Genomic DNA, 19,171 nt, shown 5'->3' with positions numbered 1-19,171 from the left:
GTAGAAACCACATGGAACTTCCATTGGTGATGTCCTGACTCACGTCCTCTTAGCCCACCTCTGAGTTCACCTGAAGCTATCTGGTTCCTATACACACCAACAGCTCCCCAACTTAAAGCACTTGTGTCTTTCTGTCTCTCCACCTGCTCAGTCCACATTTAGGGCAGGCTGAAAGTGCCAGAGATTAAACACCCCCAAGAGAAAACACCAACAATGAAGAATGGGATAAGTGAATAAATACTCAACTTCCCTGTCCCTAGGTGTAGACAATTCTGAAGCTATTTTATACAAGATCTATAGTAGGACTTAGTCCTAGTTATCCTTATCCTTAATCTGCTCATTAAAATCCTTTTTTTAAAGCTGCCTCATTCTCCCTCATTCTTGTTTCCTGGAACTACCTGTCAACTAAACTATCATATCTGAGTCACTGTGTCAGGTTTTGCTTTTGGAAGAATCCTAACTAGAACACCATATAATGCTTTCAAACAACATAGATCTCATATGAGCTTTCTTCCCCAGTGAAGTAACATTTTCCAACCACTATCCCAATGATCAATCCCAGGGTAGAATAAGAGTGAACAGAAAACAGAAGGAAGGGGGTTGGAGGGAGTAGGGAGAACTCTAGGCTAATATCATGGCCAGGAAGCCACCCTGACCCTTTCTGACTAAATCTACAGTCACAAAGACAAGCACTTGCATAATAAAGATGCATTAAATGTCTGTGGCATTAATTATTATCTGACTCGGAATTTTGACAGAATTCAGTTAAAAACTGAACATGTTGAGACAGGCACTGGCATGAAGCCCCAACCTAGTCAGATGTACATCTTAATTTACTCCAGATGGGCACCAAGTCATTTTGCCAATTTGGATGTTCCCAATAAGGTTTCACAAATAGATCTGTTCTCCAACAATATCTGCCTTCAATCAAAAGTGAAACAAATATAAAAAATGTGACTTAATGTATACATGCACACATAAATGCATGCACACATGCATGCGCACACACACACATACACACCAGTGTTACCCATTGCGTTTCAGCCCAGTTAGGTTAGATTTTGTTCAAAGATAAAAATAACCTCTTATTATCATTTTGCTCCTAAAGATTCCTTGCATTTAACCATGTTAATACTTATTTATAAAGATGAACTGTCCCCAAAGGGAATAAAATAAATAATTGTCAACTATTTCACATATGTTCTCTACACTTCCAACTCTCATATATTATTCTTTATTCTTCCTCAAGTACAATATAAAACTAAGCTTATTTCTCTTCTGTTCAGGCTATGGATTTTCCTTCATTTTTCTGTACCCAGTAAAATCCTCCACTTGAGACATGAAAGTTCAAAGTGTTGGCTAGTCGAAATTCCACTTATGTTAATGGAGAATGCATTTTTAAAGAATAATTGTCACGGATAATTATTTTATATTAAATGGTGATCACTGGAAGTCAACGCTGTGCATATATATATATATATACATATATATATATACACACACATATATGTTGTTGGGTATCATGGGAAAGTTCTTTGTGACAACTCTTTGAAACTGTAGGTGATTTCTCCCAATGACAAATAGTTCAAATGATTTTACTTCTAAGAGCTGTCATGCCCCAGCTCCTTTATTTTTTATTTTTTTGTCAAACCATGATACATTTCCCTCCTATAACCAAGAGGCCTGTTTCCATTAGATCAAAACTATTTTATAGATTCTAATAAGTAAACAATTCTCCATAAACAAAGTGAATTACATTAGTACTAACTTTAATACTTGAATCTAAAAATACATACTTGAAGAACTAGTGAAATCTTCTACAAATTCAATTCTAGAATACCTTCTTAGGATATAATGTGATCAGGTTAGTTCTCATGCTTAAGCCTGTTGGTACAAGTCACTTCAGTGCCGCCTGACCATCTAATCCAAGGAAAGTGAAGGAAAGTGACGGTCCCGGTAAAATCACAACAACTAAGGGAAGATACTGGGAGGCCTTAATGCATAATTAATTCTGCCCTGTTTTTTCTTCTTCTCTATATACTCAAGACTTTAACAGTTAATCAACCACAGCTTCCTAGCTACCTAACCAACACAATGCCCACCCAAGTCCTTGGCAAGACTTCTAGGAGAAAAGGATAACTCTTTTTTTTTTTTTTTTTTTTTTTTTTTTGAGACGGAGTTTTACTCTTGTTGCCCAGGCTGGAGTACAATGGCCCCATCTCGGCTCACTGCAACCTCTGCCTCCTGGGTTCAAGCAATTCTCCTGCCTCAGCCTTCTGAGTAGCTGGTATTACAAGTGCCCACCACTACGCCCAGCTAATTTTTTGTATTTTTAGTAGAGACGGGGTTTCACCACGTTGGCCAGGCTGGTCTTGAACTCCTGATCTCAGGTGATCCGCCCACCTCAGCTTCCCAAAGTGCTGGGATTACAGGCATGAGCCACTGCACCCAGCCAAGATAACTCCTATAAAGATGCCTAACTAATTCAAAAATACAATCTTAAATTCTAAAGGAATCTTGGCAGTTCCTTCAATCCTCTAAACCAAGTAGTAGTACTCAGATAAAATCATTTATTTTCTGCATAAATATTTCTAACTAGAAAGTACTCATCAGCTCCCAATAGACAGGGTCATTCTATTGTTTTTTACGCTTGGATCATTATCAAGCTTATTCTGGTAATAAGTCAAAACCTCTCTCCTTGCCTCTTTCATCTATTGTCCCTAATTCTGTCTCCAAGGACAACAATATATTTCATAGTTCTCTTTAGTAACTGTCTTTTATTTTTCTGTTCGAAAACAATCCTTCCCCTACTCCCCATCAATTAATGTTAAGCCCCTTGAAAATGAAGAAATTATTTTAAAACTATTTTTAGACTCTGAGGACCTGATCCAAAGTAGATGCTCAATAAATGTACATTGAAATGCTAAACATAAAGCAATCTCCATTCCCTTCTAAAATACATTTGCATTTGAAGACACTCTTGATCAACGAGATTATTCATTGATCCCAATTATATGTAACATACATTATTAAGTAGAAAAAAAATTATTTTCTATATTTAAGTCAATTTTTATACCAATGGAGGAAAACAGAAGCATGGATAAAAGTAAGAACATAATACATATTTATATTTGAACGTCAGCATATCCTCCTTTCTTAAAGTTTACCACATCTGAAACAAAACTTGAGTCAAAGAATAAAAATCCAAATACAAGAAGACCCAGAAAGGTGACCCAGTTCTCCATCTGGTCTCTACCTTTAGTTCCTCTTTGTTCACCACTCACACTAAGGAAAATGAAATTACCCTTCCAGATAAAGCAATGCTCGAATCTGACGGTGTGGCCCTTTCTGTGTTTTAGGCTTTCACAGCTGGATCTCCACACTATCCTCAAGAAAAACACGTGTAATTAATAATTTAGGTTTTAAAAGATAGAGCCTAAATGTCGTTCTCTTTTAACTGGTATTTTTTTTTTAATAAGTAGAAAGACTTGTAACAAGAACATATCTTGTGCAGAAGAAGAACTAAATATTACAGGGATTGACCATCAAATTGGTTTATGGAAAATTTGATAAGTTAAACATAGTTGCTATTGCTTCAAGTTACCATGTGGACACATTAAGGTGTATCCAAAAGTATATCCATGTGGACACATTAAAGTATATCCAAAAAATGAATGTCCAAACACAGGTAAGAAGGCTGTCAAATTCTTTACCTGGACTGTGAATAAGGCAATATATGACTTTACTAATGATCCCAATGAAAATATTTGCAAAGAAAGTGATTATTGTAGTACAAGAGGTATATAATAGTATATGAGAATTTAAAACTATATACTATTTAGGATTAAAAGTTAAAAAAGACAATCTTTTTTTTCTTAATTATACTTTAAGTTCTGGAACACATGAGAATCTTTTAATATGACCAGATGTTTAGAAATCAGGGATGAGTGCAACTTTGTTACTTTTCATCCTCTTTTTCTTTTTTCAAGATCAAATGGTTCACCACTTAGTCCACCATAAACCTAAACCTAGAGGTCATTTATTTTCCTAAACATTTCTGAGAATCTTAATAGTTAAGAAATAATCTAAAAATGTATAATCATAAGTCATGTGGCTATGTGCTTCTTATAGCTTGTCAAAAAACAAAATTTTACTAACTGAGGTTTAAAGATAGAACTGGCTTTTGTTAGTGATTCAGAATTGAGCAGCATCCTGTCTACAAAACAGGGGAAGCTCCCATGAGCTGAGCAGCAGGTGTTGACTTTATAGACAGAAAGTGCTAAAGAAAGCAGAGATAAGGAACAAGAAATAAAGAACGAAAAGCAGATTGGTCATTTCAAAGTTACTTTCCTTATAAGGTTAAAGTAGACAGAATTTCCTTATCATCCAGGCTTAGGGAGACTGAGCCCTTTCTGATTGGTTGCTGTGAAATCTCCTGTTTTTTGGAAAACTGGTCATTCAATTTGGTTATTACATGGCACCTAGCAAGAATGACTCCATTCTGGTTTGGTCTGGTATGGGCCTAGTTGCAGGAGCTCAGTCCAAAACAATAGATTCCCATAAATTGGGTTTAATAAGGCTTCACATCTTTTGGCCTTTCATACAAGGCTGAAAAAAATAGCAAGACACAAAAAGCTCAGCACCCATGTCCGTAATTTCTACGACAAAGGCCTAATCCCGATGCATCACCCAGGGATTACTTGAAGACCTGAAACTTCAAGTTCACATCATTAATTCAGCACTCTGAGCAATATATGTAGTAAATTAAAGCAGAGATGAAGTGATTGACATTTTGAGAAACTGCCAGTAGCGTATATTTGAACAACGGGCAACCAAGTCACCACATCTGAAACATTCACTCTCTTAACCAAGAGGGGGGAGAAACTGCTAATGAAAACTAACCTGCTCAAACACTGAATGACTATAAATGATCTCAATCACACAGTAATAAGTAATGGCTCTTAATACTGCACAAATCTTGTCCTTAATTTTTTTTGTTAAAAATGATTAGTTGTGGCTCAAGCCTGTAATCCTAGCACTTTGGGAGGCCGAGACGTGCGGATCACGAGGTCAGGAGATTGAGACCATCCTGGCTAACACGGTGAAACCCCGTCTCTACTAAAAATATATATAAAAAAAAATTAGCCGGGCATGGTGGCGGGCGCCTGTAGTCCCAGCTACTCGGGAGGCTGAGGCAGGAGAACGGCTGAACCTGGGAGGCGGAGGTTGCAGTGAGCCGAGATCACGCCATTGCACTCCAGCCTGGGTGACAGAGCAAGACTCCATCTCAAAAAAAAAAAAAAAAAAGATTAGTTATACAGGATTGTTTTGTGCACAAAATGTGAAAGCTACATTTCTAAGAAACATGGGTATTAAAATCATTATACTGCTATTGTCCTTCAGCATAAGCACAGGTTAGGCCTTTGGGAGGTAGGAAGTAAATGTGCATTTAATAAAGAAATGAATGAATCTACAGTGAGTACAAATTGAAATCACCGTATGGTAAAGAAAAAAACAAAACTCACTGAAATGTGTCCACACAGTGAACGTCGAGTGCTGGCTGAGAGGAACGTTTAATGAGAAAATGGAAGCACAGCTTTTATAAGGCTGGCTTTAGAAAATATGGGGTGGGGAGAAAAAACTTTCCACCAGGATTTGTTACTCCTTAGAGGCTTGAGGAAGCTCCTCAACCTTCCCTTCCCAGAGGTAGCTTTTATGGGCTAGTGGCTCTGTGTCTGAGATACTGGAGTGCTTATGGCTATAGCTGGGGCAGGACATTTAATTTCTATGTATCATTCAGCTTATCATTTGACTCTGATAATCATAGATGAGAACATCTGGTAAACTATAAAATTATAGGCAAAACGTTACCTCCATTATCATTACTACCACTAATAAAATACCTGCTATATAAGTTTTCTTGGGTTTCTGTAACAAATTACCACACAATTGGTGCCTTGAAACAACATAAATTTATTCTGTCACATCTCTGGAGGCCAGAGGTCCAAAATCAATGTGTCAGTAGGGCTGTGCTACCTCAGAAGGTGCTAGGGAAGAATCTTCCTTGCTAATTCCAGCTTCTGGTCACTCCAGGCATCCCTTTGCTTGGGACCACATGACTTCAATCTCTGTGACCATCTTCACAAGGTCTCTTCCTCCGGGATACTGTGTCTCCAGTATCCCTCTGACCTTCCCTGTGTATCCCTGTGTTTCAAATGTACATCTGACTTTAAGCCCACCCTAAATCCAGGATGATTTAGGATCTCTTGAGATCCTTAACTGTATCCGCAGAGACCATTTCTGCAAATAAGGTCACATTCACAGGTTCCAGAAGTTAGGACATGGACATGTTTTGAGATCCTACTATTTCAATCTACTACACCTGCCTCAATTTTTGACAAGTTCTTTCCATCCCTCCTCCTCCTACCTTCCCTGTCCCCAAACCACAAATGGAAAATAAAATAATTTCCAGAGATTGTCATATAATTTTGGCTAATTGCTTTGTATTCTTGGGACAATAAAAGAGAAAATAACAAAAGAATAAGTGGAGAAAATACTTGGCCAATTGAGTGTACACAGTGACTAACAGATTATTAACAACCACCTTTTGCTACTGACTGCGCAAGTTTATGTCTCCAGAATGCGATATTTATAGGAGTTAAATGAAGCATAGTGTACTTATTTTGAACAATGATTCTCTTTCTTTAGACTTAATAATTAATTGCCATTCTGTTATGTATGCCATAAATGAGAAAATTAAACACACACTTAAAAATTTAAGATAAATTATTTTTCGGTGCTCTTAATCATCTTGGAAGGTGGAAGGATACCAGCAGTTTAACCAACTCTGTAACATTAAAATGTACTCCGCTATTAGAGCTAATAGTTTAAATATAAAGTTTCAACCTTTAAGCTGCTCTCAGTAAGCATCAATACAAATCCTGCAGATAAGAACATGTATTTTTAGAGCTATTAAAATCAGTTTTTTTCTGCCAGAATATAATATAAATGTAAGCAGTGTGCAGGGAAATAACTGGCTATAATACATACATAAATCACACAGCTTTAGAAAGTACCCCATTTGAGAGTAAATAAAAAATACGGAATTGCTTCTTTCCCTTTTTGACGAAACAAATCTCCATCCCTTTGCAGGCTCTGTGACATTTCTGCTCTTTATTTTGTGTTATGGACATAAAGGAATGTGGCAGTTGTTGTTGGTCTCACATCCCCTGAGCTTATCAGTTCCCTGGGACTTTTAGCTTCCAATATCTGTATCTCTTTGCCTGAAAGCTTCCCCACAAGCTGCAAAACACCATATCACAAGGGCCCTGGGGACATTAACACACTTCCCTGAGTTTCTCAACAGATAACTGGCAAAAGCTGGGGTACAATTACCCCAGCTCCCTTCCTCCTTCTGAGGGATAACTCTGCATGTAATTCTGTATCATTTCTCAGAGTGCCCCTATGGCAATGAGCTTTGTTCACCCAGTGATAATCCATTCTCTTCCCTGTATCCTTGTATCACTTCCCCTCCTCCTCTACCTTCCAAATAAACTACTTGAACTCAAATTGTTGTTTTAGGTTCTGCTTCTGAGGCAACCCAATCTAAAACATGGGAAAGAAAACACTATTACCCTCTTTGCTTAAAAATTATCTCAAAAATGAATCTTTCTGAAACCACTGCCATATATTAAACATTGATATACTAATATTAAAAATGAGAGCTCATATTTGTATAGTGCTGTGGCAGGTACCACTAGTTAATAAAAAGACATGACCTAGCCCCTTCTTCTTTTACCATAATCCCAATTTCATTCAAACATTGAATGACTATGTGCCTCTGGGAAACTCAGTCCTTCTAGGGAATAAACCTTGATCAGTCTTGGCAATCATGTCATTTCACTACCATTTTCACTGACTGCTCAGGAATGGGCAAGAGATGCAGTTCTAGCTTATGGGACAGAACAGAAAGCTTTATTGGAGGTGTGTGGGAATTTTTATTTTATGCTTTAAAAAGGACATGAAAATTATTGTCATATAATGACATGAAGAGGAGCCTATCCTGGCCTGTAAATGCTGTGTAATGAGGTAGTCTAGGAGTCATAGTAGCCATATCACAAGCACGAAGTGAAAAGCCTGAAGACAAAAGCCAATACACTAAGTGTGGCAGGGCAGAAAGATGAAAAGAGACCTGGGTCCTTAACTATATATTTATTGTTATTAACTAATGAATTAACTAATCTTGGAACTGCCTTATCTCTGAACTTCTTGCGATGTGAGATAATAAATCCTGTTGTTTAATCTTTTGGGTTTCTTGTTACTTGAAGCCTAAAACTAGCATGATGACTTTTTCAGTGTGCAAAATGCTCTCATATAGATGATCTCATCTTTCTGGGTAAAGGAAACCTACCTAATAGCTCCCCTAGTGCCCTCTAGATCACAACTGAATCTCGTGCCCTTTCCTCAGCAATCACTGAATATGAGAAGTGAATGAACTCATCAAGGTTTACCCACCTCTCGACCTAGTTATACATGCAGATATAGGGATAAAGGCATGGGAGGAAAAGATACTGAAAAGCCAGTAGGTAATCCATGCTCTAGTTATTATTACATAAGACCCAGCCTCATATACCTTCCTCCATAGGGTGGGTATAGGGGTCAAATTAGATAACTTGCACCTACAGGATGTACCAAGAGCCTGTCACATCACTCTGTAAGTGTTGGTTATTCTATTACTGTTGGATCAGAGAAGACAGCCCAACCCAACCTAATCAATGGTCCATGTCTGTTTTCTGGACAACACACTGATCCTTAAAATAATCCGCAAGTAAGATCAAGAAATGTTGGGACCCCCGCCACTCCCGCAAAAAAAAAAAAAAAGAAAAAGAAAAAAAAAAAGACGTCTCAAGGAGAAAAAGAAAAGTCAGCCTAACAAAGACATAGGGCTAAGAAAGCAAAGGATATTGGAAGGGAATATTAGCAGTTCAGGTGGCTAAAAGTAGCAGACAGAAAGGATAAGCAAAAAAGCTATCAAAGCAGGCAGTGGCTAGATCAGGAACTTTGTACACCATGTTAAGGAGTGTAGACTTCAGTCCAGGCACGGTAGCTCACACCTGTAATCCCAGCACTTTGGGAGGCCAAGGCGGGTGAATCACCAGAGGTCAGGAGTTCGAGACCAGCCTGACCAACATGGAGAAACCCTGTCTCCACTAAAAAAAAAAAAAAAAAAAAAAAACCCTGTCTCTACTAAAAAAAAAAACAACAACACAAAATCAGCCAGGTGTGGTGGCACATGCCTGTAATCCCAGCTACTTGGGAGGCTGAGGCAGGAGAATCACTTGAACCCAGGAGGCAGAGGTTGCAGTGAGCCAAGATCGTGCCATTGCACTCCAGCCTGGGCAATGAGGGTGAAACTCCATCTCAAAAAAAAAAAAAAGTGTAGACAGTGGGGCTTATTAAAGGTCAGATTTTATCTTATATTGAGATTAAATAAGATTATATAAGATTTTAGTTAATATAATACTGATGGCTATGGAGGATGGACTTGAGAAAGGCAAGACTAGTCCCATTTCTGTCAAGTCAATTCCTTTCTTGGTGAGCCGGGCTGCTTATTTTACTCAGCTTATTTAACCAGCCCATTTTCCTAAACCATAATGGTTGAAATAATTGACCTTTAAGTGGACAGGAGAAGTATTACTACATTTAGAGGCACGCATTTATTTCAGAATGGTGTATTATCAAATCTTACAGGCTCAGGTGAACCATATGTGAAAAACATCAGACATTCTGGCATGTGTCTAACAGGTCACTAAGAAATAGTTTTCTAGACATGTACTCTTTCTTTGCTATGTTAATGTAAAACACAGAAAAATGAAACTGCTGAAATTCATGATTCCACAATGCACAGTGTGAGACATTGTCCCCAGAGCATTCATTCCATAGAAATAGTACATTTGCATATCTTCCTATAATGTCAGTATAATTCATTGATGCGTATTTTATTTGCGGTTTTCAGGTTGTTCACTAGAACCATGGTTTTTTTGCCTATATAATCAGAGGTTGATTGTAAGTGATACGGGAGTGCTGGGAAGGGAAGAGAGTGGTCCCTTTAAATGATACGGAAAGCGGGAAGGGAAGTGCTAGGAGGAGAGCATGGTCCCTGGTTAGGGCTCCACCCCTACGGACCTAGGTGAAGACAGGCATTTTCTGCCCAAGTGTTGCATTTCCCAAGACCACCCTGGTCTGCCACACCCCCGTCGTGTGCCTGTGAAAACCTGCCAGACCCTAGCAGGCAAACACAGAAGCAGCTGGATATGGAGAGGAGCACATCAGCGGAGAACACACAGGTGGCTGGACGTCGAGAAGAACAAATTGACAGACGCCGGCAGGCCGGCAGGCCACCAACCGGCAGAACAACATGGAGTTTGGCTGGGGTAGTTGGAGGAGCGCCCAGGCCACCAAGCGGAGGCCCAACTCTAGGGGAAAACCATCTCCCTTCTGGCTCCCCCATCTGCTGAAAGCTACTTCCACTCAATAAAACCTTGCACTCATTCTCCAAGTCCATGTATGATCCGTACACCAAGGCAAGAGCCCCGGGATACAGAAAGCCCTCTGTCTCTGCAATGAAGACCAGGGTCTAATTGAGCTAATACAAGCCATCTACAAATGGCTAAACTAAAAAAGCACCCCGTAACACACGCCCACTGGGGCTTCAGCCCACTGGGGACTTCAGCATTCACCCCTAGACACTGTCGTGGGTTTGGAGCCCCACAGCCTGTCAGTCTGCATGCTCCCCTAGAGGTTTGAGCAGCAGGGCACTGAAGAAGTGAGCCACACCCCCACCACACGCCCTGTGAGGGGGACAAGGGAACCTTTCCTGTTTCATAAGCATATTCTGGAGAACTAGCTGAGATAAGGAATATTGTAGATGTCTGTGAAGAGTTGAACTCAAGAGTGCAATCTGAAGAGAAATATAAATCAGACTGGAAAGACTTCTGTCTATGAAGAAAATAAGTCCAAAAATACGTAAACAAGATGGCTCCTTTTATTTACTAATTTTTAAGGGAATAACAATTAAAAGCGTGAATAAGCAGAATGTACATGAAATTTTGAAAGACAACACTGGATCTTCATTGAGTCAGTATGTCCCCCAAAACTGATAGATCATTTGCAATGGCAGAATTTGTGTCCTTTTTACCCATCCTGTTTTAATTGAGAAATAAAAAAAGACTATGACAAGAAAGGAAAACAGGATCCTATTTTAATTGAAAAATAAAACAAAGAATATGACAAGAAAGGAAACTAGGATTTAGAGACAGTGTGAAAAAATGTATTTTCTATGCAATTTACATTCTACAAAGTCACAATTGGGTTAAAAGAGATATGGAAAATACTGATGTCAGAGTCATCATGGTGACTCGCATTGCGCTCTCCTTGTATTTTAAGTTCATTGTACTCTGGGCCATGCAAGATATTTTACAGCCAACATGACAAAAGAAGGGCTTTTTTTGATCAACATTCTGATATCGGCCTTACTTATTGCCCTGTCCTTAGAAATCAATTTTATGGCAAATATTTCCCCCTCCAAGTCCTCCAACCTTCAGGAAGCATGATTAGAAAAAGGGTAGATTTAGCCAACAACATGAATCCAATAGCTATTGGCTGCAATGAATGAAAAATCAGCAGGAGAAGGGAGAGAACATAACAAGCAACTCCAAATCAATGGGAATATATGATTTATTTGATATCTTTATTTACCACTACTGGGAAATGCAAATGATCTAAAAGTTACTTTAAGTGCTTTAGCAACCAACTGTCCTAACTAACATACCTAAATGGCATTAAAGATGCAGATTAGGGCACTGCTTCTCTCTAAAATTGCTCCTAACCTAAAATAGACACACCAGTGTGGTAACACATGGTAAAATATGGCCAGGCACAGGCGGCCACATGGCATTGTAAAAATATGCCAATTTCAGAGTCTGACAAGCCTGGGCATGAATCTTAGCTTTATCGTTTATTCATTACATAACCTTAAGCCCCTCACTTTTCCTCACTGTGCCTCACTTTCCTCATCTGTAATATGGAAATAATACTTCCATCACAGTGAGATATGAAGTATGACAATATAGTAACTAACGCAGCACCTACCACATGAAAGCTGCTTAATAAATATTAGTGATCATCACTAACATTAGCATTGCTAACTTTTAACAGCTTGGAATTGAATGTAATCAAATGAGAACTAGCAAAAAAGGGAGATAGACCTAATTATAAATAGATAATCTCCCCAAATTTTATCTGAGCAATCTTGAGGAACTAAGCTCAGATTTTTGTATGGAAATACTATTATACATGGTAATTAGACTGACAGATAAGAATATAAACATCTATTTAAACACCAATATGGCTCATATATCCAATGGGTACTACTTGTAGTATTTTGAAACCAAGTGGCCAGTTATAAAGGAGTTTTGATGAGAAAATAAATTCAGAATTCTAAATTGGTGTGTCAAGACCACATATCACCCTCCATTTTCAACATAAAGATAAGAAAATGGGGGCTCTTCCTAACCCCTTACATTCTCATCCATAGAGCAATAAGAATAGGGTTCTTCTAGGCTTTTCTCCTAGTGTGGTGAAGCAGTTCTTGCAAGAGGAAAGCAATACAGAGACAGTATGAGGCAAGTGAGGAAGCAGGGCAAGGGGCTGTGATTTGAGACTCAGCATGAATGCTGCTCAAGACCAGGAAGGAGGCTGGGGAAGCTAACGAGAAGGTTAAGGACTTGAGGAGCATCAATGAAGGTGGTAAAGTTAAGGGTGGGGCGAGTGTTCTAAATATGGTCTCCCTTTCCCTTTTAGTGGCATCTCAAGGGAGCAGTGAGTCCAAGGCTAACGCAGGCAGGGGACAAGAGCATGAGCATCCCAGGTGTGATGTATACGTAGGTGGTAGGCTTCCTTCCTTCATCCTGTCCTTCCTTTTCCCCCTCTGTTCCACCCTTATCTTGCCACTGCTAGTCCACATTTGGCGTTGAAACAAAACAAAAGTGAAATTCCAATTTATTAGGATAAATTAGAAAAGAAGGTCTTCACTTGTCCAGTCAGCTGCTATTCAAGAAAAAACTTAGGACATCTCTACAGCCCTAGCCAACTTCTAGTAATGATAAAGTGGTTAAGAACATGAACAGTGTGAAGGAATGGGTGAATTAGACCACATAATTATATCGGAAAGGACATTGGTGGTTCGGAAAAAGTGAATCCTTAAGGTGAAAGACTACTTCAAAGAAGAGTTTTTAAAAAGTTTCACCATGTAGGGTGAAATAAGTTGAAGGTAAGATTTTCCAATGCAAGATTTCTGCCATAACCAGAGTGACTATAGGTCCTGGTTTATGACTTCTGAGGCAATGTAATTATAAATACCATTCCCTTTTGCTTTCAAGGTGTCATGCTTTAAATAATAAATTCTATAATCAACCTAGCTATAACCTATAAGCACATTCTATCATCCTTAAAGACTGAGGACATTTTAGAGCTCATGGTTTTATGTGTGTTTTATCTAGAACAATGTCCAGATTAACACTAGATGATCAACGTCCAGATCACCTCTCATAACTAGACTGGCATATCCTCAGGAAGGATCTAAGGGCAATTGCAGGAGACAAAAGGGGATGTTTAATACCAGCCTCTGGACTCTTATGAATAGGCAAACCTATATAGACACAAAGTACTCAGATACGGTGTTAAGATCTGCACTGAGAATTAGATCTTGCTATAGAATTTGGGGGTACCCAGAAAACATAAGCTAGTACATTTCTAGAAGAGGATGTTATGCTGACATCTGTCAGTGGACTAGGTAGGATCTCTGCTATTTTATAAAGTGTAACCAGAGGTCCATATTTTTGTGACTGTGGAGAACAGACACTGAAATTAATGCCCAAGGTTGGTTTAACCCTAGGATGTTCCAGCGAGGCCCAACAGGAGCCCAGGAACCCTAGGTGAAGAAAAGATGAGAAAATGTTTAGAGATAGTTGAGTCCCCAATCTCCTGGGGAGGAGACTCACTTATTATATAATATCCAAGAAAGGTGGCACATACATTACCCCAAAATGGGGATATAAGCTGGAGGTCTCTGATTCTGAACCCACAGGTGATGCTGTTGTCACCATGAAGCAGAAAATATAATTGTATAAGGAAGGTTGAGACACTCAGCATTCCAGAGAGGAATCTCACACATTATTCATTTCCCCTTTGGTGTAGAGAACACAGCAGAACACCAGGGCCCCTCTGTCTGCTGGTGATCGGAGGAGAAGGCAAGCCATCTATTGGTGAGGCCTCAAAGGGTTTTTCTGGGGGAGAAGAGTAGAAGGAGTTGTAGCTATCCCATTGCTTCCTTTTTTCTACAGCAGAAACATGCCAGTGTCTTTTTTTAATGGAAGATCATCTATGAAAATAGGAAAACGGAAGAGGATCTTCTACAATGCTACTCAAAGCCAAGAAATATTTTTAGCATAGTTAATAACAGATCGAGGGATAAGACAGTTGAGAAATTCATTCTCAAAAGTATAAAAGGCATGACTGTGAGATCACTATTCCTTCCTTCATTCATTTAAACAATATTTACTGAGTGCCTACATATTACTAAACATTGCTCTAGGAGGTAGGGAAACATCTATGAATAAAACAGTTAGAAATCCCTGTCCTCAGTGACCTTATTTATATTCTAGAGTTGGGAGCTTACATTCTAATGCTTCATGTTGAGACTAGATCTGTGAGGATGGGTTCTCTTATTGCCTCTAGCCACAGAATGGACCAGAAGATCTCCTTAATTCCATACAAGGAAATTAATGACTGGCAACCTGAGTCAAATGCCATTGAGAGGGAAAAACGTGCAGGGACAAGAACTGGAGAGTTTTAAGAAACCAAAAGGCCTGTTGGAGAGAAAATGAATTTGAGGTTCCACAAACAAGAAAAGGCCTGTGCAGTACAGGCCAAAGGCCTCTGGCACCCACTAAGGATCTTAAATAGTAAGCCCGACAGGGTAGAGGCACCTTACCCAAGATGGTTTCTGTATACATGGCTACAGGCCTCTCAAACCTGGAGGAAGAACTGCCTTCTGAATACACTGCTGTGACTGACCAATCTAGAAAATGTCTCTTCAGCTTTACATTTCTGCTTGGGTTTCAGGGTTTTGCTTTTATTTTATTTTACTTTGTTAGTGTTTGAGGGGAAAGCTGTTTTTGTTGGGTTGTGCTGTATTTATTTTCAGCAGTTGACTATACTACCCAGCCTGCTAACGTTGAGGACCTATCTATGTGTGTTATGCATGGCTATCTTGATATTTTAAATAGAATAGGTTTTTTAACCCAATCATTTTCAAATGTATTATATTTAACAGCATTTCACCCAAAAGATGAAAATGTAAACCAGACAGAAGAAGAGCTGCTCGGATTAGAACTCAGAGCAGGCGGGGAGGGAGCAGGAGTCCTGCCTGTCCTCTCATCACAGCGTCTTTGACGGGGAGGCTTCATTAACCCCCTAGAGATGCACCAAGCATAGACTGAAAACCTAACCTGTCTTCACTGGTGGGGAGTGCTGCTGTCTGGCCACCTGGTCTAAAATACATGACCCAAAATACAGCATCAACTCATATTGCTGAAATGAGATGTGTGAGAAAGATATTAGTCATTTCAATATAAACAAAGAGAATCCTGATTAAAAGACTTCCCATGGAGTAATTAGTTGTCAGAATATAAGAGCTGAAAATATCCACGGATAATAGAGTGACAACCAGGGCTTGTACTGACCACATGATGAACAGTGGAAGACAACCATGGTGAAGTGAAAACAAAAAACAAATCTAAAAAGAACTATGACTAAAGGTACTGTGAACAGGCTGATTCTTCTCACCACCAGTTACATCACATCAATGCATACACACTCATCCAACAAGCATTTATGAAGTGCTTACTATGTGCCAGGCACGTTGCTAAGTATTAAGAATACAGAAAAAAATAATACAGTCATCACTGTGCAAATGCTTACAGTCTTCCGTAGGAGACAAACCTGCAGGTAGAGGGATATAAAGATAATCTTATTTAATGTAATATAGAAAGTACTTAGTATGGTGCCTGGCATACAATAAGCTAACTATAAATGTTAGTTATTATTAGCAGCTTAATCTCCTGTTGCTATTTACTGGCTCCCAAAAAAAAGAGAGATGAATTTTCAAATACGGAGACTGTGATAAGCAACCTAACGGCAAGGAAGAGGCCCCCGAGAGGGCAGGTTTTAGAAACAACAGAGGCTTTTGCTCTGCTGGGTGGCTTATGCAAGCTGAGGGTGACAACTAACCTGCTTAGAATGAGGAAGGGCACATTTTAGAAAGCATATGGAAGAGATGACATTATGAGAAAGAAAAATATGAGGTATTTTGCTTGGGGAAAAATAGAAGTAGCCAATGCACTTTTATTAAGTCTGTGCTTTGGAGTGCATCATGTTAATCCTCTTCCATGTCTCCCCAGGAATTTTCCGTAAAACTTCAAGAAAACCTATTTGGGGGGTGTGTGTGTGCGTGCGTGTGTGTGTGTGTGTATCTGTGTCTGTGTGCATCTAGTGCTAATGTCCTGTTTAAGATTGCCCCTGATTGAAGAAAGAAGCTTCTTGGGGAGGAGGTAAGTAGAGGAGGGACTGATCCCAACTTGGTCTGTAACAAACAAGAAAAAAACAAAGTAAAAGCCTATCATTCCAGGTGGAAGATAAAGAAATGGTAAAGGTACAAAGGTAGCAAAAAAGAGAAGAGTCAGCTCTATCTGGGGAAGTCAGGAAAGTTTACATGAAATAGGTGGTATTAATATTTGAGCTGAATTATAAAGAATGGGTAGTTCACCAGGGAAGATGAAAAAGTAGGAGCAAGGAGCAAAAGATTATATGTGGAGAAGTATGTAGATTGTAACATGCCAATTCTGATCAATAAAAGTAGTTCAACTAGGCCAGAAAAGAAGCTGTAGAAACAGAAAAAAAAATAACAAAAAAATAACCTCAAACAGTGAAGTATCTTGAGCTTGTCTTTCAAACCTACAAGCAAACAAACCTACTCAAGGATAAGCATCAAAGAAATAAATCAGAGTAAAGAATTCAGGAATAACGAACCATAGTAAATAAACTGATGGTTTTCTTGAGTTTTCTTTCTTTTTTGTTGTTTTGTTGGGTTTCAAAAGAAGCTAGTGCATATAAATTGGATTTACACGCCACCATCTTTTAAAAGAAGCCTCTAGTTTGTACACTTAAAAAAAACTTTTACTTTAGGTGTAGGGGTACACGTGCAGGTTTGTTATACATGTAAACTCATGTCACAGGGTTTGCTGTACAGGTTATTTAGTCACCCAGGTACCAAGCATAGTACCCGATAGATATTTTTTCTGATTCACTCCTTCTCCCTCCCTCCACTTTCCAGAAGGCCCCAGTGTCTGTTGTTCGCCTCTTTGTGTCCATGTTTTCTCATTGTTTAGCTCCCACTTATAGATGAAAACATGAGGTATTCAGTTTTCTGTTACTGCAAATGCAGGAACAGATAATGGCCTCTAACTCCATCCGTATTTCTGCAAAGGATATGATCTCGTTCCTTTTATGGCTGCATAGTATGCCACGGTGTATATGTACCATGTTTTCTTTATCCAGTCTATCATTGATGTACATTTAGGCTGATTCTATGTCTTCGCTATTATGAATAGTGCATGTGTCTTTATGTGAGGACAATTTATATTCCTTTGGGTATATACCCAATCATGGGGTTGCTGGGTTGAATGGTAATTCTGTTTTTAGCTCTTTGAGGAATTGCCACACTGCTTTCCACAGTGGCTGAACTAATTTACAGTAACACAAGCAGTATGTAAGTATCCTCTTTTCTCAGCAACCTCACCAGCACCTGTTATTTTTTGTCTTTTTAATAATAGCCATTCTGACTTGTGAGATGGTATCTCACTGTGGCTTTCATTTGCATTTCTCTAATAATTAGTGATGTTGAACATTTTTTCATATGCTTTTTGGCTGCATGTATGTCTTCTTTGAAAAGTGCCTGTTCAGTCCTTTTCCCCCTAGTTGGTGCAATTTCATGGTGTTCTAGGTTCTAAAAACCCTACACATTCTGATCTTATTCCCTACAGTTTGGGACACTTCAGGATTTCAGGAGTAAACAGATCACTAAGCAGCAGAACTGGTTTTTCTGAATATACTTCATAAAATCAATGAATCTTGATTCTACGAACGGTCTCCTTGTTCTTGCTTTCAAGCAGAAGAGAAAGTTTTTAAAATTTCAGAAAACTGTGTTGGGAGGTAAAAGATTCCAGTGACTAACACTTCACATTGCTATAATTTTCTTTGTTTAACTTAGTACTTTAGTCATTCTCTTGTCTATCTCTAGTGAAGAAGAACAAATTATCTTTTGTATTGTTTTCATATATTTAAAGTCACCAGCATTTTCATTTCCAGGGGCTGAATAACTTTTTCGCCACCACATATATGCAATTTTCAGTTCTTTAATCTTTTCTCTGCTTTCATAATGTCATGAATAAGCTTGTCCTATCTTGTTCCAGCTTTAAGGATTGTGATTTTTCAAAAAGCCTTTCCTGTGAAATCCAGACCTCACTCATATCTGCGCATCCTCTCTGAACTGCATAATTTCATATGAATTATATCCTATGCAGTGCTGATATAAACACTTTAGTCTTATCTCCCTTGCTGAATGTTTCACCAGGGCATAAGCCAGGCTTTATATTTTTATATAAAGGTGCCGCTCTTTTCTTCTTGACTTTTTCTCTCTCTGATTCTGGAATACCATAACCTCCTCTAACAAATAAGAAGACAAAAATGGTGTAATTGTATTAATAAACACCTAAAAGGCATTTAGTAATATTCAGCAGCCATCTGTAATAAAACTCTACTTAACATATGGATAGGAAGATTCATCTTAAAGACTATTTATGAAAGTCCAACAGCAAACACCAAATACAGGACAACACTGAAACGATTTCCATTCACATAAAGAAAAAAATAAAGAAGGCTGCTTTATCATAATTATTTCAATATTGCCTTTGAAGTTCCATCTAATGAAATGACTCTAAAAATGACATAATTTGTAAAACTATCGAGAAGAAAAGACAGTCTTTGTTTGTCT

At 38.7% G+C, this 19,171-nt stretch overlaps 1 protein-coding gene and 1 long non-coding RNA gene across 8 annotated transcripts in view; one reads left to right on the top strand and one right to left on the bottom strand.

The window, feature by feature from the left end:
- MACROD2 (mono-ADP ribosylhydrolase 2) overlaps positions 1 to 19,171 on the bottom strand; it is a 2,107,194-nt gene that overhangs the window by 1,527,301 nt on the left and 560,722 nt on the right. The gene's annotated exons all lie outside the window — the stretch shown is intronic.
- Positions 14,250 to 19,171, top strand: part of LOC129052189 (uncharacterized) — a 32,900-nt gene continuing 27,978 nt past the window's right edge. Inside the window, exon 1 of the long non-coding RNA XR_008517080.1 lies at positions 14,250 to 14,324. This is a non-coding gene — a long non-coding RNA (uncharacterized LOC129052189). The remainder of the gene's footprint in view (positions 14,325 to 19,171) is intronic.

The sequence above is a fragment of the Pongo abelii genome, chromosome 21 (assembly GCF_028885655.2).
Source record: "Pongo abelii isolate AG06213 chromosome 21, NHGRI_mPonAbe1-v2.0_pri, whole genome shotgun sequence".
Lineage (NCBI taxonomy): Eukaryota > Metazoa > Chordata > Mammalia > Primates > Hominidae > Pongo > Pongo abelii.
Note: the sequence above shows the minus strand (reverse complement) of the source record. Positions and strands in the feature narration are given on the sequence as shown.